The 26853-nt window shown below is 47.3% G+C and overlaps 1 protein-coding gene across 2 annotated transcripts in view; it reads right to left on the reverse strand.

The window, feature by feature from the left end:
- Positions 1-22733: 22733 nt before the first annotated feature.
- MSI2 (musashi RNA binding protein 2) overlaps positions 22734-26853 on the reverse strand; it is a 424558-nt gene continuing 420438 nt past the window's right edge. For both annotated transcript variants that reach the window (XM_075561554.1, XM_075561553.1), the window contains exon 14: positions 22734-26741. The gene's annotated coding sequence lies outside the window, so the exon portion shown is untranslated. The remainder of the gene's footprint in view (positions 26742-26853) is intronic.

Consider the following 26853-nt stretch of genomic DNA (forward strand, 5'->3'; position numbering starts at 1 on the left):
ACAACGCTGGGGGTTCCCCAGAGCCTCGCCAGGACCACACCCCCGTCCTCGAGGAGGGGACTGTCAACGAACAAAGGACCATCTCGTACTCGGTGTGAAAGACCGATGATTCATTCGCTAGGAATATCTTCTTTTCAGCAACATCGATGGTGACTATATACGCGGACCTCCCTGGATGGCAGGCGCAGGAACCCAACGGACGACGTCTCCTATACATTACAGCCTACGGAAACCCACGGGACAATTTTATTCTGCCCTGTAGGGTTGCCAGGGAGCTCTGGTGGCACGCGGGTTACCTATTGAGCTGTTAACCACAGGGTCAGTAGTTCAAATCCACCAGTCACTCTGTGGGTGAACAGTTAAAAGTCCCAGAGCCCCACAGGGCAGTTCTACCCCATTCTATAGAGTCACTCCGAGTGGGAATCAACTTGATGGCGGGGGGCTTGGTGGCGGGAGTTTGGAGGGACGTCATCATGGCGGTACAGCACAAAGAGTATGACCGAGGGCACTGGCCTATGCGTGTAGAGTTGTTGAATTGGAGAATGTTTAGTTGTGGGCATTTGGGCCAAAATTGAAAAAGAAATAATTACTTCAGTAACGATGAGTACAAGGAAGAAAGATGATGGTGTTGGCAAAGAATATCGAAAGTGGCACGGACTGCCAGGAGAACCAGCCGGTGGCCTTTCAAGACAGATGCAGCCGAATGCTCCTTAGAAGGAGGATGGTGAGACTTTGTCTCATGTACGTTCAGCGTGTCCTCAGGAGGAAGCAGTCCCTGGAGAAGGACATCATACCTGGTAAGGCAGAGGGGCAGCGAGGACGAGGATGACCTTCAGCAAGATGAGGCGGCACCGTTGCTGCCTCGATGGGCTCTAACCTAGCAACGACGGTGCGACGCGCTGGACCAAGGGGTTGCATCGTTGTCTCTTGTACAGAAGGTCTCGGTGAACCGGAATCAGCTCAACAGCATCTCACGGGAGGGATGACAGGAGGGGGAAACAGGTGACTCGTGAGAGCACAGCAATGAAACGGGAGCACCCTAGGGTCCACGATGAGGCCCCTTCTTCTCATTCAGACAGCTTGTGTTACCGAACCTGGAATGGAGTTAGTAGAACACTGTTGATTGGTTTCAAAGTGTGAGGGGAAAATACAAGGTGCCAGGAGAGACTGGCACACAGTAGGACGTTTCCAGAAAAGGGAAAAGACACACGAAAACCACACGCTTCGTCCATCCATTGTTCACCCAGTGTTTCCTGAAAGCCTTCCAAATGCCAGACGCCGAGGATGAGGGTGGTGGGACTGTCGAGGAAGAATAGCTTGCATTCTGTGAAGTCTGCAAGTGATGGGGTTTTATTGAGAAATCATAGCTCGTCCTAAGTAAAACTGAAAGCACTCAGTCACTGAACTGGAGGGAAGAGTCCCTGGACACAGAGAACAAGGGAGAGGTAGGGAGTTAATGAGTGTAGATAGGATCAGCTTCGGTTTGAAGTCCTTTGAAGTGTAAGGACTGGCCACTTGGCTAGAGAGGGAGGAGTTGCCACCGAGACTGCGAGTGGCACCAGCAGGTTGGCTCTGCGTGGCTATTATTGATTTTACCTGATTGTCGTCACTTATGCATGATTGTAGTCATGAATCCATTTTTTCACCAGGAAGCAAATTGCTCATATATTGACACATCCTTCATAACTGATCTCCCGACCTTTTGTTTCCTGGGAATGCATGTTGGCCCCATCATTCTTACACCTGACCCATATGCCCCCAGATTGAGACTTTCCCATTGACATTTCCCCCGATAGATCAAGACTCTAGTTGGGGGCCACTGATCAGCCATTATGGAAGAGTCTTTGTACTCTAGGGGTTTTGTTGCTTTCTTGAGGCGCTTTGGTTCGTAAAGATTACTTTCTTCACCTCTCTTTATATGCAGGTTTTGATGGATCCTCTTAAAGGCCAAGGCTGCATTTGAGGGACATTTCTCCGGCCGGACAGCATTATAGAGGTCAAGATGAAACAAACCGTAGGGGTCAAAAAGAAGGTGATTAAGTCAAATGATCATCGATGAAAGCCAGTGAAACCTGCCTTGTTTTATGTGGAGGATCAAGTGGGTTTTCACGAAAAATAAGATATGTTCCACGATATATCGTAAAATGGCACAATTGTATAAGCACAATAATATAAGTAAGGAGTAATATAAAGCTTCCGCTCCCACCCACCCCACTCCCCACCAAGTAGCATATTTTACTACCATCCACCCTGAGAGGAAAACCGATTATTTATCATTGTAGCTCAGGAAGGAATGGGGTCATTGAGATTCAACACTGTGCGTTGCCTATGGGAAACACAGAAAGTGGCATTGACCCTGCCATCATGAACCGGCGGGGCTAACGACGGCACAGCTCCCTCTCTGCAGTACTACAGACGCCAAGGGTCATTTGATTTTGAAGAATGACTTCTCTCATCATACTTACTTCCGCATTTATTTCTTGAAGCTCATGGACGAGTCATTGAAGATATTCTGAACACGTTTTTGTCAGCACTTCTACATGTGCCCAAGCATCTTCCAAACAGAAGCTCAATGATGCGACCATTGACATACAGATGGGGAGTCACCAGCACTTATAAAGGATTGCCCCCTAGAAAAGCTGAGTCCATCGGTACTTGATATTGCATCCAACTCGATCCTATCTTGCATCCAACTCGATCCTATCTTACATCCGCTAATTAACTAGACAGGAACTGAAACCACCCCTTAGAGTCATGGAACCAAGCTGCGGCCACTGGGGCTAGCCACATAGTAATAACCTGGAGATAAGAAGAACTTTACCATGAGATATTCTGTAGAAAACCTTGCGTTAATTACTTACCAAAATAGCTGATTTTGACATTAAAAGAGGGACATAAAAATAAATAGTTTCCTATATACCGGAAACAAAACACTGAACATCAGCAATATTATCACATAAGCAGAGTAGTGATTTTTTGAGCTTACCACGTCCTCTGTAGTTCATGTTGGCTCCATGCAAATCTGGATCGGCGACAGTTAGAAGGTTGTCCATGGGCACAGAAGAGCTCTAGAGATCTTGACTGAGTGGGCCAAGTCCCATTTTTGAAACACGAGGAGTCTTCCACAAGTTCATGGAAAAATGAAATGAAGAGATAAATGTTTCCACAAAATACGTGAAGCCCCCTCATAGTCCAGTCCTTTTTCTAGATCTAGTACAGTCCTTGTTTTTTAAGCCACTTCCATTTTCGTTTCACTATTTTGATCAAATGCTTTTAATGAGTCGGCAAAGTAAAATTTACCTATAGAAGACAACTTAAAAACAATCATGATTAATTTATAAGAATCATTCTTACGCCGGGCAGTGTAAGATAGGATAGAGTAATAATTTATAAGTTATTAAGGATTCGTGAGGGAGGGGGGAGCGGGGAGGGAGGGGGAGGGGAAAAAGGAAAATGAACCCAAGTAGAAGGCGAATTTTGAGAATGATGAGGGCAACGAATGTATAAGGGTGCTTTACTCAATTGATGTATGTATGGATTGTGATAAGAGTTGTATGGTCCCAATAAAATGATTTATTTTTAAAAAAAGAATCATTCTTAAAAGTGGAAGACTTGATGAGGCTACACAAGTAAAGCAAAGCCAAGTTAAAGTCAGTTAACCAAAAACATTCGACAAAAATCTCTTTAAATGCAATGATTAATTTTAATTTTCAAGAGCTTCAAGTATAACATAAAATAATCTTGAGACATAAAAGCAAATAGTCAAGATATACCTAGACTAAACCAAGATGATCAATTCTCTAAACATCTGAATAGTAATAACAAAACGTCACGATGTGAATGCCCGGTAACATCCACTGGCTTGGACAAGGCTTGATTTAAAGGAAACAAATGCAATCAAGTTAGCAATTGAATGATGAAATGATGTGCTTGTTATCTAGCATCAGGCAAGCGTTGTTGACGGACAGATTCAACCCAAAGAACATTTCGCCTGATTTGGCGGCCTCTCTCACTCACCTCATGACACATTCAAGAAAGCTTTTCTTTCCCCTGAGCACTTTTCTCTCAGTAAAACAGAAATAAGCCTTTTGTGATTTTTCAAAGTTTCACCATTGTCAGGTGTTTAAGGCACGTTACTGAGAAACAGTATTTAGTTATTTAATCTAAGATTTTGAAAGGTGAAGATTTAGCCTTTTTTTCCCCAGCCATGTGCCTTCAGCATGAACTCAGAAATTTATTCTAATAAGACATCAAATCCTTGTCTTTAAGGCAGATTACATAGAAGATTAAAGCAATTTCTTACTTTGGCAATTAAATAAAATTTTGTTATTTTATAGTGAAGAAATCTAATTTTTAAATGCCTCCTGACATTAAAGCTGTGAGCAGTTCTTATAAATTAACCTATCAAACATTTGCCATAATTTGAATTTAAACATATCAAATAAATTCCCTTTGACGAAACCTGTTAGAATCCCTGTCCTTCAGGAAAAGGGGCGGGGAGATGAAAGCATTGGGGGGGACAGTGTGTCTCCACAGGAAAGGGAGAGAGGGACTAGACCTCAACCTGGTGCACCAAGCCTTGACGGCAGCACATTGCCACGAAGCAGGGACCTAACAGAGAGGTCTGTGGGGCCATACAGGCCCTATCCCAGCTACGTTGACCCCACACCCCAAAAGAAGGCACTACAGAGGACCACACTGAAGAGACAGCCTGGGGAGAGTGACAGGTCTTCCTAGACCACACAGGAGTAAACCAAGAGGAGAGCGAGAGCGAGAGAGCGAGAGAGCGAGAGAGCGAGAGAGCGAGAGAGCGAGAGAGCGAGAGCGAGAGCGAGAGCGAGAGCGAGAGCGAGAGAGAGAGAGAGAGAGAGAGAGAGAGAACACGCACGCGCGCGCCCAAAACAGCATTCTGGTCCACCACGCTCCAAGGACGACATTCCTGCTCAGAGCAGCTAATGCACAGAGAGGACCGTAAGGTCAACCCTACCACAAGACACAACATCCCCTCACTGACCCACAGCCCTACCTACAGGTGGGGAGCTGGGGGGATGCAGCACCCAAGACACAGCTTGGAATTGGGAACTGTGCCTGGTCTGTCCCTCCTACACCAGGGCATAGCACGGAGGGAGAGCACAGAACAGCAAGGGAAGCAAAGCACCACAGACCCTAGGGAATTCTGGGACAGACTTCCTATCAGACCGGATCAGAAAACGTTCATACGGGTCAGCAGACAGACCTGAAACTATTCAAAGGCTGTGTTTTTCCCTCTCTCTCTCTCTGTCTTTATTTTTTTTATGTCTATCTATATAAGATAGGCAGGACAAACAAACCGGAGGATAAAACAACAGGTCTGATGGAGGTGGAGAGGAGAGGAGGAGAGGAGGAGGAGGTGGAGAGAGGTGGAGGAGGTGGGGAAAAGAGGCAGGAGCGGGGGGAGCCAACAAACCCAGGGGCAAGGGAGCAACAAGAGATCTAAAATCGATGGTAAGGAGGGTGTAGAATGCCTGATCGGGTTCCATCAAATCTAATGTAGCTGAGAGGAAGTACAGAGAACTTAATGAAGGTCGAACATGACAGTGAGACAGGAGGAAAGTAAAAGGAAATATAGGAAAGAACTAGGAGGCAAACAAAAAAAGAAGAAGAAGACAAAGTCCTGGGGGCATAGTGGTTACAAATCAGGCTGCTAACTTCAAGGGTGGCAGTTCGAAGATGCTCCAAGGGCAGTTCTATCCTGTCTTTAAAAAAAAAAAGAACTAGGAGGCAAAAGACATTTTTAGAGGCATAAAATTTACATATGTAAATATATTAATATATAATGGTAGGGATATAGGTCTCTGTACATATACTTATAGGTTAAGGTAGCACATAGACTTTCTCTATTCAAGTCTTCCCTCAACACAAGAACACTTTGTTCTACGAACCTGGCATTCTGTGATGCTCACTTTGCTGACACCATGACACCATCACTGAAGGAAGACAAATGGGTGCATAAACTAATGTGGTGAAGAAAGCTGATGCTGCCCAGCTATCAAAAAGTATAGCGTCTGGGGTCTTAAAGGCTTGAAGATAAACAAGTAGCAATCTAGCTGAGAAGCAACAAAGCCCACATGGAAGAAGCACACCAGCCTGTGTGATCACGAGGTGTTGATGGGATCAGGTATCAGGGATCAGCAGACCCCAAACAAACAACCATTTTGATGTGAAAGAATTATATTTTTATATCCTTTCTCTGTGGCATAAAAATTATGAGTTTATGAATATTAATTATAATGGCTATCCATTGACTCAATTTTTTAACTCAATTTAATATCAGTAAGTTACCTAGAAATCCTTGAAATTAGGCCTACAAAGTAGAAAACATAATTAGTGTTGAAGTACGGTTTATCTGACTCGTCTATATTTCCTCTCAAGTCTTTACCATTTCTAATCTTTTCTCAAGCCACTCTTAGCTTCGTCCTCAGGTTTTTGTCCCCGGGATTCCTGGTATCTATCACCTCAGTGGCAGAGAGTTTGAACTTTATAGTGAGACGGTGTTTTTCTCATTGCGGACCTCATGAATGTCTGCATTATTGATCTTATTGTCTTTTGCCTTAAAAGGAATGGTAGCTGAAAGAGGTCTTTTCAAACCTTTTTTCAGGAGCAGCATGTGTTTCAGAGACTTGGTAAGGAGAGGGACCCTGGCTCAGCTCACTTGGTGCTATGCCGCCGAGCTGACTCTGTGCCCAGTAGGAGACACCGCCCCGCCCAGCGCCATCCTCATCAGCGCCCTTGGGTTGGAAGCCACTGTCCCATCCATCTCCTGGAGGGCCTCCTCCTGGGTGCCGCCCCGCAGTCCAAGCAGGATGGCCTTCTCCATCAGTCACACGTGTTTGAACTGGCCCAGCTACGATGAGAGGCAAGAGAGGACAAAATCACTGTCCTTCCAGTTGTTATTACTCTCTTCGTAAACGGGTTAGCCTACTTTCTTCTCATACTGGGATTAATAAACATGACTACATTTTCCTAAACACAGAATATTTCATAGGAAATCTAGCTTAAGCTCCTTAGATACTTAGAAAGGTTTTGCTTTTAAGATTTTCCTGTTATGGCATCGATGAAACACACAACTTTCCTTTAGTTCTTTTGTGTGTTTTTTTAAAATCATTTTATTGGGGGCTCGTACAATTCTTATCACAATCCAGACATCCATCCATTGTGTCAGCACATCTGTACTTTTGTTGCCATCATCATTCTCAAAACATTTGCTTTCCGCATGAGCCCCTGGTATCAGCTCCTCATTTCCCCCTCTCTCCCCGCTCCCATTTCCTTTAGTTATTTAATGCTTCCTCCCCTCCCCGCCCCACTATCATGATTCCAATCCTCCCTTACAAATCTACCTAGACCAGAGGATGTACACAGGTACAGATCTGAGCTGGAAACACAGGGAATCCAGGACAGATAAACCCCTCAGGACCAATAGTGAGAGTAGAGATACCAGGAGGGGAAGAGGAAGGTGGGGGTAGAAAGGGGGTATTGATCACAATGATATACATATAACCCCCTCCCTGGGGGATGGACAGCAAAAAAAGTGGGTGAAGGGATACATTGGACATTTTAAGACAAGGAAAACTAATAATAATTTATAAATCATCAAGGGTTGGTGAGGGAGGGAGGGGCAAAAATGAGGAGCTGATACCAAGGGCCCAAGTAGAAAGCAAATGTCAATGACAGCAACAGATGTACAAATGTGCTTGACACCATGGATTGTGATAAGAGTTGTACGAGCCCCAATAAAATGATTTCTAAAAATAAATAATGAAAAAAGATTTTCCTTTCAAGGTTGGCATAAAACATGAAAATCTTCGTCAGCATGAATTTATTGCACTAATTCCTGGAAACATATTAGGATTATTTCATGGGTATAAGCATTTATTAATTTATAGTTAAACCAAACAGAGTTTGTTATTCAAGGGAAGATTATCTGTAATTTAATACATTTAAAAGCTCCTCAGAAGTGAGGAGGGAGAGACCTCCTCTCATGTACTTTGGACACGTTGTCAGGCGAGACCAGCTCCTGAAAAAGGACACCATTCTGGGAGGAGGGTCAATAAAAAGGGGCAGCCCCTCAAGGTGATGGACTGCCAGAGAGGCTGCAGCAATGGGCTGAAATAGAACAATTGTGAAGACGGCAAAGGACCAGGCAGCGTTCTCCTCTTCTGTGCATAGGGTTCTGTTGGAATCAACTCGTTGGCACCTAATAACAACATCAATTTAATATTATTATCCAGGAGTAAGAGAGTCTTGGTTACACATTGGGCTGCTAACCACAAAGCCAGCGGTTCAAAACCACCTGCTGCTCCAGGGGAGAAAGATGAGAACGACAAGGTGTTCTACTCCTGTGGTGTTATCGTCCAAGAAACCCACAGAGGCAGTGCCACCCTGTCCTGCCGGGTGGTTATGAGTCGGCATCAACTTGATGGCAATGAGCCCCTGGCATCGGCTCCTCATTTCTGCCCCCCCCCATGAACCCTTAATAATTTATAAATTATTATTATTGCTTCATGTCTTACACTGTCCCACATCTCCCTTCACCCACTTTTCTGTTGTCCATCCCCCAGGGAGGAGGTCACATGTAGATCCTTGTAATCGGTTCCCCCTTCTACCCCACCTTCTCTCCACCCTCCCAGTATCGCCACTCTCACCACTGGTCCTGAAGGGATCATCTGCCCTGGATTCCCTGTGTTTCCAGTTGCTATCTGTACCAGTGTACAAACTCTGGTCTAGCCGGATTTGTAAGGTAGAATTGGGATCATGATAGTGGGAGGTGGGGGGGAGAGGAAGAATTTAGGAACTAGAGGAAAGTTGTATGCTTCATCGTTGCTACATTGAGTGAGGTGCTGCCAGGACACTCAAGTCTGATGGACCAGTTACCTTCTGTGTGGCCATGGGCAAGTCACAGACCTTCCTGGGGCTCACAAAGTGGAAATGCGCAGTGGCTGCTCCAAGAAGCACCATGGTGAAGTGCTTGGCTGCTCTGTGACAGCTCGGCAGTTTGATCCCACCCAGCAATTCCACGAAACAGAGACCTGTAGCCATGGAAACCCTAGGGGCAGATCTACTCTGTATTGGTCACTGCGGTCAACACTGACTCAGAAGCAAGAAACAACCCCCCAACCTCCCCCACCCCCCCCACCGCGGGGCTCACTTCCAAGAATGAAGGCAGCAGCGCCATGCACGGCAGCACTGTGAGATCTGGCCTCACTTACCTGTGGAAGTTTACATCATTTTTACAGCAAGACTCCACATCCTGGTGCTTCTCGGAGCCCCGATCTGTTCTTCACCCACCTCAGGCTTCTCTGTTTCCCAAGAGGTCCCCTCACTGGGGTGAGATTTCCAGGCTGCCTTACAGTCTACTTTTGAACTCAGCTGAGGGAAGTATTTATGCTGGTCGGCTCCAGCAGAGAACATAGGGCAGGAGGGGAGAGATGAGCCAGGGGGAGGCCCCTCTCTTTCCCTGCAGCCCTGAACTCCTGGCAATGGCCGCGGTCTACGATTATTGCTCCCATGGTGGCTCCTCTTCCGTGTCTCTAAGCTCTGCTCCTAAATGCCTTCAGGCCTTGAGGCAGTGTGGCTCTTCCTTGGTGGTTCCCCAAGCGCGCCCCCACCTCTGTAAGCAGTCTCTGCACTAAGCTTCCCTCAATCAAGAAGCATTCAGCTCTGGCCCCTTCACAGACCTCTCAGCTCTTCAGCTCTGTGAAGAACTGGTTAGCAAAGAGTTAGTGTGTCCTGACAAGGCAAACGTGATAGTTGGACTGTTTGCAGAGGGACCAACGTGAGCTGAAGGTAATGAGGCTGCGCACTTGCCAGGTAAACAAGAGGCCCCAAATCCCAGGTGTTGGATGGAATGGGAACCTTAGCCGAGCTGCCCTCAGGGTTGAAAGCCAAAGCAACGGTGGGTTAGGGAGGAAAGGGGGGTTTCTCTTTTGCCAGAGGGGAACCTGGGGCTCCAGGCAGAAACAAGGTGGGGTTCTGGGAGAAAGGGCCTTTGAGATTGGGAGGGGATGCTGGGGTATCCTCCATCATCAGTGTGAATTGAGGGAGGATCGGAGCGAAGAAATGAAGGGCTGCCTCAGGGTCCCAGAAGAGCAAATTGGATCCAACTGAGGCCCGGGAGTGGGCAGGTGGCTCCTGGGGAGCAGGTGTTCTCAGTCAGGGTGTCTTGGGTACCTGCAGCATTCTGGATAAGGACGTACTCTCCCAAAGAGGAGGGTTCTTGGCGGTGGGTGGGTGGGGGGGTCTGACTTGCTCTCTTTGCTTGAGGAAGTACAGGAATGAGAATGTGGGGAACGGTAATGTGATCCAATGTGGGTGGGTGGGGAGGGGTGAGGTGGGGAGGGAGTGTGAGGAAGGCGGCAAGAGTGGGGTGGTGGTCGTGCATGAGCATAAGAGTCTAAGGGCGTGAGCATGGGTGTGTGTGAGTGTGTAGGGGAAGAAAGGAGGTAGGTGTGAGAGAGGCAATGAATGTGAGACAAGCGTGAAGTCAAGTAGGTGTGCGAGGGTGAGTCTGAAAACCTGAGTGTGACCTTGTGGGCGTGCCTGCGGGAGAAAGGCAGGGTTTGGGAGGGAGAAACTGGGTGTGAGTGTTGGGAGACGGGGAGTGATCTGAATGCAGTAGACTCTGACCTGGCCTCGAGCCGAGCCTGCTGAGAACTGTGGGGTGGCTCCGACTGGACTGCTCGGCTCACGGTGGCGAGGCCACAGAGATAGGGTGGATACGATTGGGTTGGGCAGAGAAGACATTGCTAACACCACCCTTTACTCAAATTCACAATGCCCTATTGCCACTGGCAAAATTCAGAATCTTTAACATGACACTGAAGGGTCTTTCTAGCCCAGAGTAGCTATTAATTAAACCAAAAACTCTAATTCACTGCACTGAGTCAATGCCTACTGAAAGCTGACCCTGGAGGGAGAAAGGGAGACCCATCACAACATATAGCACCCCCAAGGGGACAAATAACAGAAATACGGGTGAAGGGAGACAACAGAGAGTGTAAGAAACAAAATGATATAGACAATGTGTAATCGATCAGGGATTCATGTGGGTGGAGGATTGGGGAGCGAGGGGGGAAAAGGGGAGCTGATAGCAAGGGCTCAAGTAGAAAATCTTTTGGAAATGATGATGGCAACCTATGTACAAATGTGCTTGATACAATTTCACGTATGGGATGGTATAAGAGCTGTAAGGGGCCCCAAGAAAATGAATAAAAACAGAAGAAAAAGAACCGCCCCTGTGAGTTTGAGAAACTACTTTTTACAGGAGCAGGAAGTGCCATCTTGCTCCTGGTGGTTTGAACTGCTGACTTCATGGCTAGCAGATCTGGGCATAGCCACTGTACCCCCAGGGCTCCTCTGTAATGGTGGAGGAATCTGATCACATGGTTCCTCTTGAACGGAAAACTTTCACACGTGTGTCTCGTGATGCTGGGTTGGGTCCTTGCACCACCGTCTGGCCGGCTCACTGGTGTGGAGCATCCCCAGCGTGCGCCACGGAGGCCAGCCCTCCGCGCCGCCCCAGGCCCTCCTGACCACCGATACGTGTGGGCCCGTTGTGCAGTGACGTGGTCAGTCCCTCTCCTCCTGGGTCTTCCACTTCTGCGTTGTCCTCCAGGGACTGGCCGCTCCTGATAACATGTCCAAAGAGCTTGAGACAAACATTTCGCTCTCCCAGACTCTAAGGTGCGTTCTGGGTGTACTTCTTCCAAGACGAAGTTTGTGCTTTTGGTGGCCCAGGGGACTCCCCATATTTCTCACCAGCACCCAATTCAAACACCCAGGTTCTCATCCAGTCTGCCTGATCCAAAAGAGGATGGGCTGGAGGCGGGAGATGGGTACCCTTTCCCCTGTCTGCTTCCTCTCCCCGCCAGTGTGCTCGCCGTGGGGTTCCACTCTGTACTTGGTTGGTCTGTGTTTTCTGCTCCTCCCCAGAGTCATCCTCATGATGTCCCTCAGAGACCTGTGACCCACACTCCATGTTCAGTTCCTCTCTATCCACAGAGCCAGTGTGTGTGGTTGGTGCTGACTCCGGCGTCGTGGGAGCTGGCAGCTGCCTGGCAGGGCACAAACCTCCAGACAACAAGGAGCAGGAGCGGGCGCTCGGGGCCTGTCTTCTCCTGGTGGCCCTGGGGCTGCCCTGGGCCTGCTCTTCAGAGCAGGGAGGGAAGCGAGCCTTCCCAAGGTGGTCCCAGGCCGCACCTCCGTGGTCCAAGCCGCCTTCATTCCTAGCATCCAAATGAGCAAGGCGGTACCTTAGCACAGAGGCGTGGCTTACTCCATCCTCGTACACCCTGAGCTGCTCCGGTGGGGAGAAAAGGGCCGGGCATGTGGTGGGAAGGGAAGGGGTCACACTCCCTGGTGGGTCACATGTCTAGAAAGTAGAGGCAAGCCCAGTGCTCCCCCCTCCACCATGCTGCCTCTCTCCCACATGGTCCTGGGGTCTCCCTGCTTTCAATTCAAAAAGTAACAGGGACCCCATTTACCCTGAACTTTCCTGTGTGACCCTCTTTGATCTCGTTGCTTCGCGAAGGAGCTCATAGTAGCTCTCCGTGGCCTCTTTCAGCCATGGCATACCCGGACTGGGTACCTCTTTCTCGACAAAACCAAAGGCTCAGTTCGTGTACCCGAAGACTGTGTGTAGCTTTGAATTCAACATCATTATAGCACGTAGATTCGGTGCAAAGTCACCTATGTATTCACGCGGGAGTGATTCACAACTTTCCAGCACCAATAGAGTATTCACTGCAACCGATTACGTACACATTGGTTAGGACCAAGGCTGAGTCAAGCATCCAGGTGAGTCTGGGCTGGAACCTGCCAAGTCTGGGGGTTCCTGGAACCAGTCTGGAGAAACCACAAGAAGAGTCAGGGCTTTCCAGCCAATGCTGTATCCCAGGAAGCACACGGATCTTCGGGCCACTTGGGCTGTGGAAAAGATCTACAGTATGTCTTTGTGCATAGCTTTCTTCCAAAACGTGGCAAAGGTATTCACCGTCCCCAACTACCCATTTAATTCTTCCTCAAAACGAATAGTACTTGCTGTTTTCTGCGGTGTCCCTAGTCCCCACGGAGGGTCATGCCAGTGTCAACAAATGGGGTGCCCCTGGAACCCAAACATAGCCACTCTGAGAAGTGTCTCGAGTCTTGAGAGGGGAGGTGGAAATCCCTTAGCAACGTGTCTGGGCTCCGTGTAGGCGGACGGAACCAAGGAGCCAACAGTGTCCTCACTCCCATTGCTTTTGTGAGCCCTGGGGGACGACCTCATAAACTCGGGGCCACCTGAAAACAAAATGATGCCCAAAGCCAGACCCGCTGCCGTGAGTCAAGTCTGACCCACAGCGACCCCACACAGGACCGAGGAGACGCCCACTGCACGTGTTCCCAGACGGCCAGCATTGGGGAGCCGCTCTCCGCCACGTCTTTCTTCCACAGAGCGGCTTGCTGGTTCCAAATGCCCCCGTTTTGATCCGCGGCCAAGTGCTTAACCTCTGTGCCACCAGTGTCCTTAAAAACAGAACCCCGCTTTTTGCCGAGCTCATGGATACCCAAAAAACACAAACAAACATTTCTTAGCCACTCTTGTAATCAAATACAACCGTATAGGTAGGTAGTGGTCGCCGGGATGTGAGTGCAAATACACAAAGAGGGCCTGCCCTTTCAGGCCACTGTCCTCAGTACTTGTAGCAGCATGGCCTTCGTCCTGGACTTCAGCATTCCTGCTGCCTCGCAAAATATGAAGCCTGGCCTATTTTCCCCCTGAAACCAAAGCCTTTCCCTGCTGGGGGAGGGACAGGACATCATCCCGAGTCACCATCATTAAAAACAAAACAAAACAAGCAAAGCCAAACTCCTGCCATGGGGGCAAGGGACCCTGTGGGACAGGGAGAGCTGTCCCCGTGGGCTGCCCAGACCACAACTCTCTATGGGAGGAGAAAGCTCCATTTTCCTCTGAGGAGCAGCTGGTGGTTTGGAACTGCCGGCCTTGCAGCCAGCAGCCCAAGCGTAACCACCATGCCACCAGGACTCCTATCATGATAGATTCCCCAAGAGTAGAGGAAGGACAAGGTCCCTGACCCTCAGAGGCACCCGATTCTAGTGCAGGTACCCCAATCCATCAACCAAACCAAACGAAATGTACTGCCATTGATCCATTCTGACCCATGGAGACCCTAGGGGACAGGGTGGAACTGCCCCGGTAAAGCCTGCCTCTCTCTCTCTCAGTTGCTGGTGGTCTCCAGCGGCTGCTCTGGCAGCTGGCAGCCCACCGTGTAACCTCTGCGTGCCTTCGTGGAGGAACAACTCTGGTGAGCGAGCCTCCTGCCTGGAGGAATTTGAAAGGAGTGGTCGCTGACGATGTTCAGAGCTGCATCCTACAGCAGCTCCCGTGCTGACTAGATTGATTCAAACACTTCCATCCGGGGTGGCAAACATGTTCTGTAAAGGGACAAACAGTAAGTATTTTCGGCTTGGTGGACCATATGGTCTCTGTCATACCACGTAACTGCTACGGCAGCACAAAGCTGGCCTGTCCCACTGCCCCTCCATTTACGCACACAGAAATCTGCATTTCAGGTGAGTTCCTCATGTGAGCACCCAGCTTAAGCATTAAACATGTAAAGGCTGCTCTTAGCTCACAGACCATTTGAAACAACCAGAAACAAGCGGCAGACCTGACATAGCTCATGGGCTGTCCTATGCCAATCTTTGGCTTAGAAGAATGAGGTGGGCATAATTATCAAGGAGAGAAATTGGTATCAGTTATCGTGCTCTGTATGAAGTTTTCTTACCTATGAAGCCCAATATTCACTTCAAAGAAATCCCTGACCAGAGCCACACTTCTATGTGTGTGTTTTTCATCTGAAGTTTGCAAACGTTGCACGTCTTCTCTCTCCTGTTTGAAGCCAAAAGCCGAACCAAACGCACTGCTGTCCTGTCGATTCCTACTCCGAAGGCGCGTGTAGGACAGGGGAGGGCTTCCATGGCCATCAGTCTTCACAGGAGCAGAACGCCTCCTCTTTATCCCACAGAGCAGCTGGTGGGTTAGAACTGCTGACCTTGCAGTTAGCAGCCCAACACACAATTCCATACACCACTGGGGGGCCCTGGGGTTGCTATGAGCATCAACTCGATAGCAGTGAGTTTGAAGCCCGACTTAATCCATTTGAATCTCAAAAGCTGTGACTGGGTGGTGGGGCACTGGCCCTCTTGTGAACTGGGGTTCATTGGTCTCAGTAAAAGGGAGAGGACAGGGATCTCTCATGGTACTAGTAGCCAGTAGTTGGTCTTGCATACTTGCCCCTCCCCTTCTCTTTGTAAGCCCCATTGTGCCTAGCTTCCTATGCAATGGCCTCTCAGGCATGTGGAGGGCCCTGGTGGTGTAGGGGTTATGCATGGGGCACCAGTCAGCTCCGGGGGAGAGAGACAGGGCTTTCTTCTCCCAGAAACGGCTGCAGGCTCAGTAAGCACAGGGGGGTCACGGTGAATGGCATCAACTGGATGGTGTGAGTTTGGTTTGTGTTTGCATAGAAGTAGAGTCAATGGTCAGAATCCATCTCATGTACACATTTTGGTGGGTTTCAATTATTTTTCACATCATAGGTACCTCCGTTTGTACCGTTCTAGACATGATGTCTGGCTCTCGGTGAAGAAACCACAAGATACACAACAAAATCCAGACAAAGCCACTCACTGTCAAGAAACAAAGCAATAACCAAGTTCAGCTGTGACCCCGACACAGAATTTTCAATAACTGCGTTTAATGGTAAAGCCTATGGTGGAAAAGGTGGACATACCTACATGGACAGGGAATTACAGTGGAAACAGGAAAATGATGAGAAACTAACATGGAAATGCTCTGTGTGTGTGTGGCGGGGTGTGGGCCTCAAAACTGCTTCGGACAGGCTAATCAATAGACTTGACACAGGTGAGGATGGAACCAGTGGGCATAAGGAGGGGGCATTTGTTAGTAGGTGCCTCTGACGTACAGAGACCTGTGCATCACAAGGAGCCCTGGCCGACTGGGCGCCATTGTCCGATGGCTCCTGCCACGTGTGAGCCCCTTGCTGCAGCCATGCCAATGTGTTTCAGCGAGGGTTTCTTCTTCTCCTGCTGACTTAGATCACTAGAAGTTACCCAGACAGAAGCACAAGGAGGAAACGAATGAATGAGAAAAACTATCCAAGAGGAACGGGACATGATCAAATGGTTGAATGTAACATGTAACTGGATTCCAGTAGATACACAAATGGGGGCGGAATAAGGATTTGGCAAGGTGATTGCCCCAGATAATGCACGATCTACAGTCACAGAAACAAGAAGGTCTGAAAACTCAAGCAGGGTAAATAAAAAACACAAGCAAGGGAGTGGGACAAAGAACCAGGATCAAAACCATGGACACACCTAGACACATCTTATTTCAACCACTGGCAGCTGAAGCCAGGATGAGGGAAAGAGGACGCCCATTGTTATGGACTGGATGGCTCAATACCGTGAAAGAGCCAATTCTTTCAGAACTGAGCCAGCCATTCAATGCACTCCCCCACAAACCACTAGCAAAAATGTCGTGTCGAAATCAATTAGCGAATTCTAAAATTTATATGGAAAGACAAACAAGATTAGCCAGAACAATATTGAAAAACGCCATCAGCGTTGGGAAGGGGGCGATCATTTTAGTGGATTTCAAGATTTACTGTAATGACAAAGGAATCGAGACAGAGTGATACGGTAACACATAGACCAATGGGGAAAATAGTGTGTCCAGAAAAATCCACCCCAAATTCGGTCAGTTGACTTTTGACAAAGGTACCAAGATAACTCATTAGGAAAAGGACCTTTTTCTTGGCATTTCAACAACTGATGGATCAGCTGGATTCAAATTAGAAACAAAAACAAAACACCACACACGTCCACCCTGGCCTCCCGGTGTAGCTAAAGGCTAGTGCAAAACGTAGAGAAAACACAGGAGCAGACTTTGGTGGCCTTGAGTTAGGACACTTCCCCCCATGTGTGAAATGAACAATGGGTCACCAAAGTTTACAAGTATATTTCTGTGACTTTCCCTCCTTTTGATTTTTTTTGGCCACTCAGACTATTCAGGCGTAAGAGGTAAGGACTCGGTCTTATTTTTAAGCACATTGTACATAGTCACACAGCCTATCCCAACAGATGAAATTAGCAACAATATCCCGTGAGGCCTCCATCAATGGAGTTCTTTCCCTCTTCCTGCCAGCCCCCCCCCCCTCGCTCCTTACTGCCCCATCCCTCCCCTCCCTGTTCCTGGCCCGGCCATGACCTCCTCCTACTCTTTCAAAGGCTTAACCTTGGGTGTAGAACACGTTTTCTTTTTCTTGAAAATGACGGTTATTAAATATTTCTATTTGTAAGACTGACTACGTTTGCCTAGCCTAATGCTCTTTAGTTTGGTCCACGTCTTTGGGAGTTTAGGAGAGCTGGCACTGTTTTCAATTGGTGCATAATAAATATTCCATTGTATGGAAGCGCCAGAGTTTGGTCATCCATTCCTGTATAATTGGATTTTTTGTGTGTGTCCATGTTTTCGTTATTACGGACGTTGCTCCAATAGACCAAGGTGTGCGTATTTCCGTTCCTGGGGTAGGCTTCATCTGTTCAGAGTGTTTCCCAGGAAAGAGGTGGCTGGATCATCAGGCTTCAGGAAATGCCGAGCTGGTTTCCACAGAGGTTGTGCAGTTCTAGTTCCAACAGCAGTGTGGATGGTTCCCATCTCTCCGCGTCCTCTCCAGCATATATCACTGGACTGAATTTTGCTAAAACTGTCTGTGTGAGGAGTTCTCAGTATTGTTTCCATTTGGGTTTCTCTTATTGCTAATGAAGGCGAACATTCCTTCGTGTGGTGGCTGGCCGCCTGGATGCTGTCTTTGGTAAACAGCCTATTCATGTCTTGTGTTCATTTCTTGATTGGGTTACTGGTGTTTTCCGTGGTAAGCTGTTGTAGTTTTCTAGACATGTTGGTGATGAGCCCTCTCCCTACAGCCTGTGGAAACTCTAAACTCTTGATGAAGTCTGCGATGTGCATGCGTGTATTTTAACCCCAGCCCTTAATTTTGTCTTTTCACGACCTTCTGTAGGGTGTCAATGCCTTGCATCGGGGCCTGAAGTTTGTTGACCGTTTTTATGGTTGTGTGCTTTATATTTAGTTAGGAAGTATGTCATAACAACCTATAAAAATTCATAAACTGAGGGTCATAAAAATTAATATCTTTTGAAGAGCTAACATTCTTAAGAGAATAAAAAGGTATTAAGATGTGGGTGAAGGGAGACAATGGACAGTGTAAGGTACAAAATAATAATAACAATATATAATTGATCAAGAATTCATGAGGGTGGGAGGGAGGGGAAAAAAGAGGAGCTGAGACCACGGGCTCAAGTAGAAAGAAAATGTTTTGGAAATGATGATGGCAACATAGATACAAATGTGCTTGATACAATGGATGCATGGAATGTTATAAGAGCTGTAAGAGCCCCTAATAAAATGATTTTTTAAAAAGATATTAAGAGGAGAGAGAGACCATCTAGAGACTTGGAGAAACTTTGAAAAAACACACATCTGATTAAAGATTTGTATCTAGAAAGCACACTCTCACCATTTCATAGAAAAATAAATCCAATTAAAAATAACCGTTGTTTGCCTTTGCCTCCTTTTTTGGCCCACCCCTTTATTTTCAACCTCTTGATCACTTTAAGTGTACTTCTATGAACACCATACACCTGGGTGTTGTTTCTTGCTAAATACCATCTGTTTTGTAATAGGAGAAAATTACATCCACTCACCTTTAGAAAAATGATGGTTACACCTGGATTCATTCTTTCTACTTTGATTTTTTTCTTTCTTTCTCTAGTTTGCGAATTCAAACAGTCTTCCATTCAATTGATTAGTTTCTCCCTTGGCGTTTGGTTTTATCTGCATTCACTCAGTTGTCCCGTGGGGAGAGGCCCCAGTCCCTCTCCATTCCCCAAGCACCCTCCGGCTGCCGCCGCCACGGAAGCGCGGTGTCCTGGGAATGAGGTTTCAGTGCGCTCCTCTGTGGTCACTTGACCACGGGCCCGTGTCCACTCTTTCTGAGCAGCCCACAAGGCTGACTGAGTGTGGGACTCGCCTGCTTACAGTGGTTCACCTGTTCCCCTCTCTCCTTCAGCCTTACAGTGGTTCACCTGTTCCCCTCTCTCCTTCAGCCTTAGAGTGGTTCACCTGTTGCCCCCTCTCTCCTTCAGCCTTACAGTGGTTCACCTGTTGCACCCTCTTTCCTTCAGCCTTACAGTGGTTCACCTGTTGCCCCCTCTCTCCTTCAGCCCCTCCCCGTGGGCCTTACCACCCTGCGAGCTGAGAAATCACGGGGGAGGAGATGGTTGGTTTTTGCTTCTTCTTTCGTGTCCCTGGAGACGGATTTCCCGGACTCTCTCCTGGGCCAGCGGAGACTCACACAATGTGACACAGCCTATCCCAACAGATGAAATTAGCAACAATGCGACAGACACAGGAATGCCACAGTGTGTTGCCTGTGACCAAACAGGAGAGCTTTAAAAAGCTTGAGGGAAAATGCCATTCTATTTAATTTGAGGCTTCCATGAGTTTTTGGAAGCTCCTTCCTGTAGGAAGTGGGTCTGGAATTCAGTTCTCCTGACCCAAATGCACAGAAAGAGGGGTGTCTTCTACTTTCTTGACTGGGCTTCCACAGTACCAGGGAGGCCCTGACATAAACCTGGATGAAGCAGGAGCCAGGAAGTAGAAGGGGAGTCCCAACAAAGCTACCTGCTGCGGATTACAATTTTTCTAGGAACTGGAGGGGCAACAAGGACACCACTCTCAGGCCCACACTTTCACGCTTACAAAACCCTTGGCCTGGACTTAAAAACTCTGGAGTTCTGTTGGGTCAGATTGTGCCCGAGTGACTCCAGGCACCAGGCTTTAAGACTTGCCCTCACCAAACTGTGTTATCGGTCCTTGTGTTTTCTCTCAGTGGTTTGACAGATGGAAGGTTGAAAGTACAGAAGGTGATGCATTTCCATTGGGCGAAACCCAGATTTATGGATTGAAATCATATGATGAACGGAATTAACTCAGATGCCCCTCTTTCCTGCTTCTAACCCATGCAGTACCCTCTTGTTCTGTTTGAATAACTGCCTGTGGTCTATGGACAGGTTCTGCCTAAGCACTGCTGTGTTCTTGAATTCTCCTGTCTTGAACTGTTCTCCACGATTTATGTTGTTGCACAATGGCGCGCATAGCCAGAAGAAACAGGCTAACCACCTTCTAGTAGTCTGCTTCCAGCCAAGATGTGGCGGACGCCAGCAAGGCCACCTTTTGTCCCAGGTCTCTGCGTCTGCCAGGCATTCCTGGCAGGCCCGTCAGTGCCCTGCGGCAACTACCCCTGACTCACCTCCCGTGCGGAGACCCTGAGCTAGCTTCTAGATGAAGGGGCAGAGCGAAAAGTGGACCTCGGGCTTGCCTCCTTTCTCCATCCTCACTTCTGTGCATGCGCGGAGCACCTATCTGAGGAGCTATGCGACATGGGAGAGAAGGTGGGCTCAGGATGGGTGGGGGCTCATTAAAAAGCTCCCAGAGGTGGATAACCACCTTCCTGGCTACAAGCGAAGGGTACTTGAAGCACTGACTGAGGAAGATCAGAGAGTCCTGCCTTCGACTGGTGTGAACCGCAACCTCATGGGAAGAAAAAGTGGACCACGTGGTCCACGACGAGCTCACTGGAGAAACTACCAAAGGTGCCACGGATTTCGTCTTATTTGATGGCCTCACCATGGAAGCAGCGGTCACGACATCAAATACCGGTCTCTTCAGTCCGCTGAAAAGGCCTCTTTTTAAAAGTCCAGGAGCAAACAGGGCCCTGGAGGCCTGAGGTGGGCCTCGGCGGGAGTGCAGGGCGCCGGAAGAGCGCGTGTCTGCCTTGAAGCACAGCTAGAAAGGAGGGTGGCCAGACCTGCGCCATGCACTGGGGCCACGTTTTTAGGAGGGGCGAGGCCGTCGTACTGGTCACTCGGAGGGTCAAGGCAAAGGAGCGAGGTCCTCAGTAACTCGGATGGGTGCAGTGACTACGACAATGGCTCAGACAGCAACAGTGGCTGGGGGGCGGGCAGGGACTGGGCAGTGGGCACTCTGTTGTGCCGGGGTTGCTCCGGGTTAGAACGCGCTCCACTCCAGGGGCCAGGCCTCGCGGTGCCCCTGGCTCAAGGGTCGTGGGATTTGGTTCTGCCAGCTTCCCTTCCCCTTCTGGCGTCCAGGGTCTCACGGGACACGCGGGCTCTGAGGCTCCTTTCTGCTGGGGATGTTCCTCCACCTCAAGGCTTCCTTGCCGGCTTATTCAAAGCGACAACGACGAAAGGGTTGTGGGGACACCCCGCCCCCCCCCACGCCAAGCCACAAGCTCTTCCCAATTCCTCTCCTCTCCGCCAAGCAAAAGAATACCAAACAACTCTGTTCAAAACAGTTTATTTTATTTTATTTTTTTTGTCAGACAAACACATTTGATTTCTGGACCACAGTAGAGGATGGAAACCTTTCACAAACTTATTTATTTGAAAATACAAATATAAAATTATACTTTCCACATCTGTGATGTGAGAGACTGCCATCCACATAGTAAATTTTACAACAGGGCTTTAAGAAAGCCACACACAAAGACCTGAAAGATGCTTGAGAGATATAGATATATATAGATACATATATATGTATATATATAAAAAAAATACTCACTACCAAAGTTCTCATCAGTTTCATACTAAAGTATAAAAGTAAGGGTGAGATCAGCCACAGTGCTAGGGAACGTTTTATTGAGATACATTTATGTCCACATGAAACGCTCAGACCTGCATCCTATTACATATGGAATTCCGAGTTGACGATACACCTGCACGGCGGACTGGCTAGCCCACGCTACAAGGGACACTCACAGACGCCACGCAGGATGGTACGTATGTACAGAGTACAGTAGCAGACAGCCTTCCGGGGGAGGCGCTGGGACGCTCAGTCCCCATTCCCTCCTCCCCTCACACGAGCCCCCTGCCTCCCGGAAATGAAACCCTGTCCGCAGACAATACATTCTGATTATACAATTGACGAGAGTGTTCGGATTAAGGTTGCTCCCCCACAGGGGTGGGTTGTATTTTATTTCTTATTGTGTGTGTGTCTTTTATTTAGTTTGCTTACTTTTTAAAAAAAGAATGTTTGTTTGTTTTTGGTAAAAAGAAAGAAGGAAAGCAAACGTATTACAGTATTAAAGTATTGCTTAACTTCCAGCATCGCCTGTGTAGTGTCTGCTGGGCCCAGGACTGGGCTGAGCGGACCTCTGCTTGGTTTCTGCTTAGGGACAGGGCGAGGAAACCGCCAGGCCCTCTCTTCCGTGTGCTTGCCTGCGGCCCGCCCGTCTCCTACCCTCCGGCTGCCGCGCTGGCCTCCACCTTCCTAAGGAGGATAGCCTGACTTCCAAAGCACATTCAAGGAGGAAAAAAACGAATAAAAATAGAAAAGATCCTACCTTCGCCCTCCCCTGCCCCCAAGTCTCCTCTGTCCCTGTGCGCCATTTCCAACGAGAAAGGTAAGTATGAGCTAGTGTTTCTTTTGTAAACAATTTCATATGCAATATAATACAGAAAGCATGGCTGACCCTCAATAAAAAATGTAGTAAACGATATTGCTTTATTCTCGATTACGCTGCAGTGAGTGAATGGCAGAATGAAGCAGTGTGGTGGTGGAGGTGGTGGAGGTGAAGTCCCTAGCCTTTGTTTGCACTAAAGATCAAACTAGGTTTTGTTTTTCTACTTGGAACAACAACAACAAAAAACAACTGTCACCCCGCCCTCACGCCCAAAGAAAAATTCCCAAATGAAAAAGACCAACTAAAGAAAACAAAACAAAAAAAGGAAACAAACACAAAAAAACCCAAACAGAGCACCCCTCCCCCCCCAAAAAAAAACTGAACACCTTTCAGGTCATCAGAACCAACAATTATCCAATGATTCGTATGCTAGTCTATAAGATGCGTGTCACGTTCACTGGCTGTGAACCGCAGTGCGGTGAGGCAGTAGGAGCCATGCTACCTTAAAGTCCAAGCTAAGCGCTCGAATTAAGATGAAGCTTATGGAGAGAGACACAAAGGCCAGTTGGGCCTTCGTTTGAATTAAGCCAACTGGAATGGCGGGCGAGGCTGTTTGGTTTTGCCCAGTGGACGTGAGGAAGGCCGAGAGCCTCTGGGGAGGACCTGGCCTCAGCTCCCAGCCCAGGCAGAACGGCCCGGCCCAAGCTACGGCCACTCACTCTCCTGGGCTGGGGAGGAGAGGGGTTCTGGGGGCCCCAAGCAGATGGACCTGGAAGCCAGAGAGGCCCCCCCCAGGTGGCTATTTCAAAACTTAAGGGAAGCCAGAAGCCAAGAGAGTTTCTTCCTCCCAGGGGAAGGGGAGGGCAGCCCCCCACTTGCCATTGAGCTTAACTGAAACAAAGACGGGGCTGAACATCAAAGCTAAAAACAATTTACAACGAAATCGTTCAGAATGGATTTCTAGATGAGTGGAGGGGGCGGGGGCTAACGTGAACCGCAACCTAGGTAGCCACATGAAAACATACCAGATTTTCATGAGATCTGTGCAATGGCTACTGGGTCTCTTCAAAAGGTATATAAACATCTAAAACATATTCACACAGATTATCAATTTCTTCTGAGCATCCTTAAAAAAATATTTTTTTCTCTTAGTAAAATCATTTTAATATACCATGCCTCCTCTTTTAAAAAATAAATTAAAAAATCCAGTTTTGCATATCTAGCTTTAGCATTTAAGGTAGTATGGCACACCCCTTTCACAGTTAGGGGGGCGGGGAGCTACAAAACACCGTGGAGTCGGTCGGCATTTTAACATTGTGAGACCTTGGGTTAGCTGAAACCACATCAGATCAGCAAAAACAGAACAAAAGAATTAAACTTGAAATTGAAAAATAAAACAAAACTTTAAAGGAAAAAACTGCCCCAAAATTATTAGCATATTTATTTTCATAAATAAGAGAAAGTTCTATCCTTACTGGTCCTAAATCTGAATAACTATGTCTAATTTTTTAAAAACCTTAATTACATTATACCTATCAATATGTACTAGAAGAAAGAGGAGAAAAAAAGTCACGGACACTAGTACCAGGACAGCACGCTTACAGGACAGCCATTTGTACATTATTAACAGACAAGGACCGACAGAGTCGTCTACGAGGTGATGGGGATGCAGAGAAAGCAAAAGCGGAGCACAGCACATCACCAACATGGACAAAAAGTCCCCTAGTCTAGATGCTGAGTGTCGGGGAATTCACTGTGTCTTTTAAGATTCCTCTGTGTGTGTGTTTCTGTTTTTCAATAAAATGCCCATTTTGCCATTTTCTTACTTGAACACGTTTTGATATTTTAAAAGCGCCCAGCATTTTACTAAACCTGGTTGTTTGGAAATTTTTTAAAAAAAGAAGAAATTAAAAAAACAAACCCAAAAACCTTAACCAAACAACCTACCATTTTTTTGGGGGGGGGGGCAATAACAACAAAAGCACAATTTCCCCCCACCCCTCTAAATGTTGCTATGGTTTAACTCGCATTGAAAAAGGTTTTTCTTTCTGAGTTAGCATTTCGGAGTCTTTTGTTTGAAGATGCTTTTTCGTCCTACCAGGTCTGTGAATGTCTAGCTCAGTCTGCTTTGTTAGTAAAATGTATAAAAGTAGGAGCGCAGCAGCTTTAGGATAAATGTCGCATTCAGTGTCTCCTACTGGCTGTGCCTTAAGTACCAAATTTATAAACGTAACAATTTAAAAAATATTAAAACGTCAATATCACATTTTAAAAAAGAAAAAATATATATCCACACTACCATATGTTTTAATGCCGTCTATTGAGTTGTACTTCTATAGTTGCTGTTGCCGACCTATTACCAATATTTTTTTAAAAAGTTAAATTAAAAGTATCCTTCATCATAAGTATCTTTCCCCAACTGAGGACCATATATTATAACAGCCGATGTCAAGACATGTGCAAACAGGGAACTGTCAGTTTTCCCACCAGTCACAGTGCAGTGATGTTTATACTTTTTATTTTTTTTTAAATTCTGTTTACATCTACAATAAATTAAAAAAAAATCTCCCATAGCCTCTCTGGTGATACTTGCAGCACTGAGGTATTAAAAAAAAATAGAAACCAAAAGGTTGCTTTACTAATTTGTCAATAGAAAGTGGATGGAGAAGAAGGCTTCATTTATGCAGACTTAGCCACTCCTGGCCCTTGGGCCCCCAGAGCTGGGGAAAGGCGGTGGGCGGGGAGGGGGGGTGGGTGGGTAATGGGGGCAGGGGAGGGGGAGGGAGAAGAGAGGCCAAGTGTCCAAGAGACCTTTGGAGGTGCTGAAATGATTGGACAATAGAAAATGACCACAAGTTAAAAATTAAGACTGAAAAAAGAATGCCCCCCACCTACCCCCACCCAAGCCAAACAGGTGTGCTTTGAAATTTTAAATACGTTAAATATTAAAATTGTAGCTTTGTATTTTAAAAAACATCTTGGGAAAGCGGGGTTTTTTATCTTCCATATTTTTAAATAAAAATCTAACTCGACGGTGACATTTGAAGCTGTGCCCAGACGCGAGGTTGATATGCTGGTACGACACAAGTACACTTCTTAGGGTTCTCCCACAGACAAAGGAGCAGGGGGCTCTCACTTCTCCTGGGGCCGCCCTGGCAGCCAAGAGGGGGTGTCTTCAGCTCCGTCGCTGCCTGCACCCCCCTCCCTTCCTCCTTCTGCACAGCATTCAAACTGCCTGGGACAGACGCCCTCACAAAAATAGCTTTTTTTTTTTTGATTATTTCTTAATAGTTTCTATGTAGTTAATGGAATTGTATTTACAGCGTTTCTCTTTCAGAATTCACAATTTCAAAAAACCTTATAATATCACCTCTTTCAACAGAAAAAAAGCACTTATAGAAAAGGAGGACACTGAAAACATTGTCATCCTCACCTTATTGCCGAAAACAGAGAGACTCAGATTAACAAAGAGACATCACGGAAAGAACTGCTTGTCTGCTAAGTAGCCTACGACGTCTCACTGGGTCTACAACGCACGCTTCCCGCTCCGCCTCGCTCAACCTCGACGATTCAGTGTGTGCTAGAAAGTTCCACCTGAAAATTCATACAGTCTCAGAATGGGTACCCACAGACGGGGAGGTACATTCCCATCTCAGCATCCTTTAAAAGTGAGAGCAGAATCAAACAAGCCAAAAAAAATTTAACTCCTTAATATAACAGGTATCCTATGGTTAGCTTTTGACTAGATATGATAGCTATCTGACTACTGGACTAACTCAAAATCACTACCAAATGTGATTCAAAGGGATTCCAAAAGTGAAGCGGGAGAGAGAGGGGACCCATCGAGGAAAGACAGACAGAAAGCAACAAATGAGAAAGAAATCCAACAAAGCAAAAAGGAAACCAAAATCGTGGGTTATGTACACATTTAAAGCTGTTGTCTTATTTTACAGCAGATTGGTGAGATGTTGAGATGCGGTCCGCTCTCTATCCGAAGGGAGCCATCTCTGGTTGGGAAGGGGGGTGAGGCTGGTGGGGGGGTCCAGGTCTGATGACGTCACCTAAACAAAGGGCCGCTCAGAAACTTCGCCCAGTCTTGCCTGGACATCCAGGTATGCTCTGCAAAGTGGCGAGGGTCGGGCACGCCCAGAAGAGGACCAGGAAACGGGGTGGGAGGAGAGAGAAGGAGTGTTAGGACCATGTGTATGCAATCTATTCCAACGGTTTAACT

The sequence above is a fragment of the Tenrec ecaudatus genome, chromosome 10, assembly GCF_050624435.1.
Source record: "Tenrec ecaudatus isolate mTenEca1 chromosome 10, mTenEca1.hap1, whole genome shotgun sequence".
NCBI classification, from domain to species: Eukaryota; Metazoa; Chordata; class Mammalia; order Afrosoricida; family Tenrecidae; genus Tenrec; species Tenrec ecaudatus.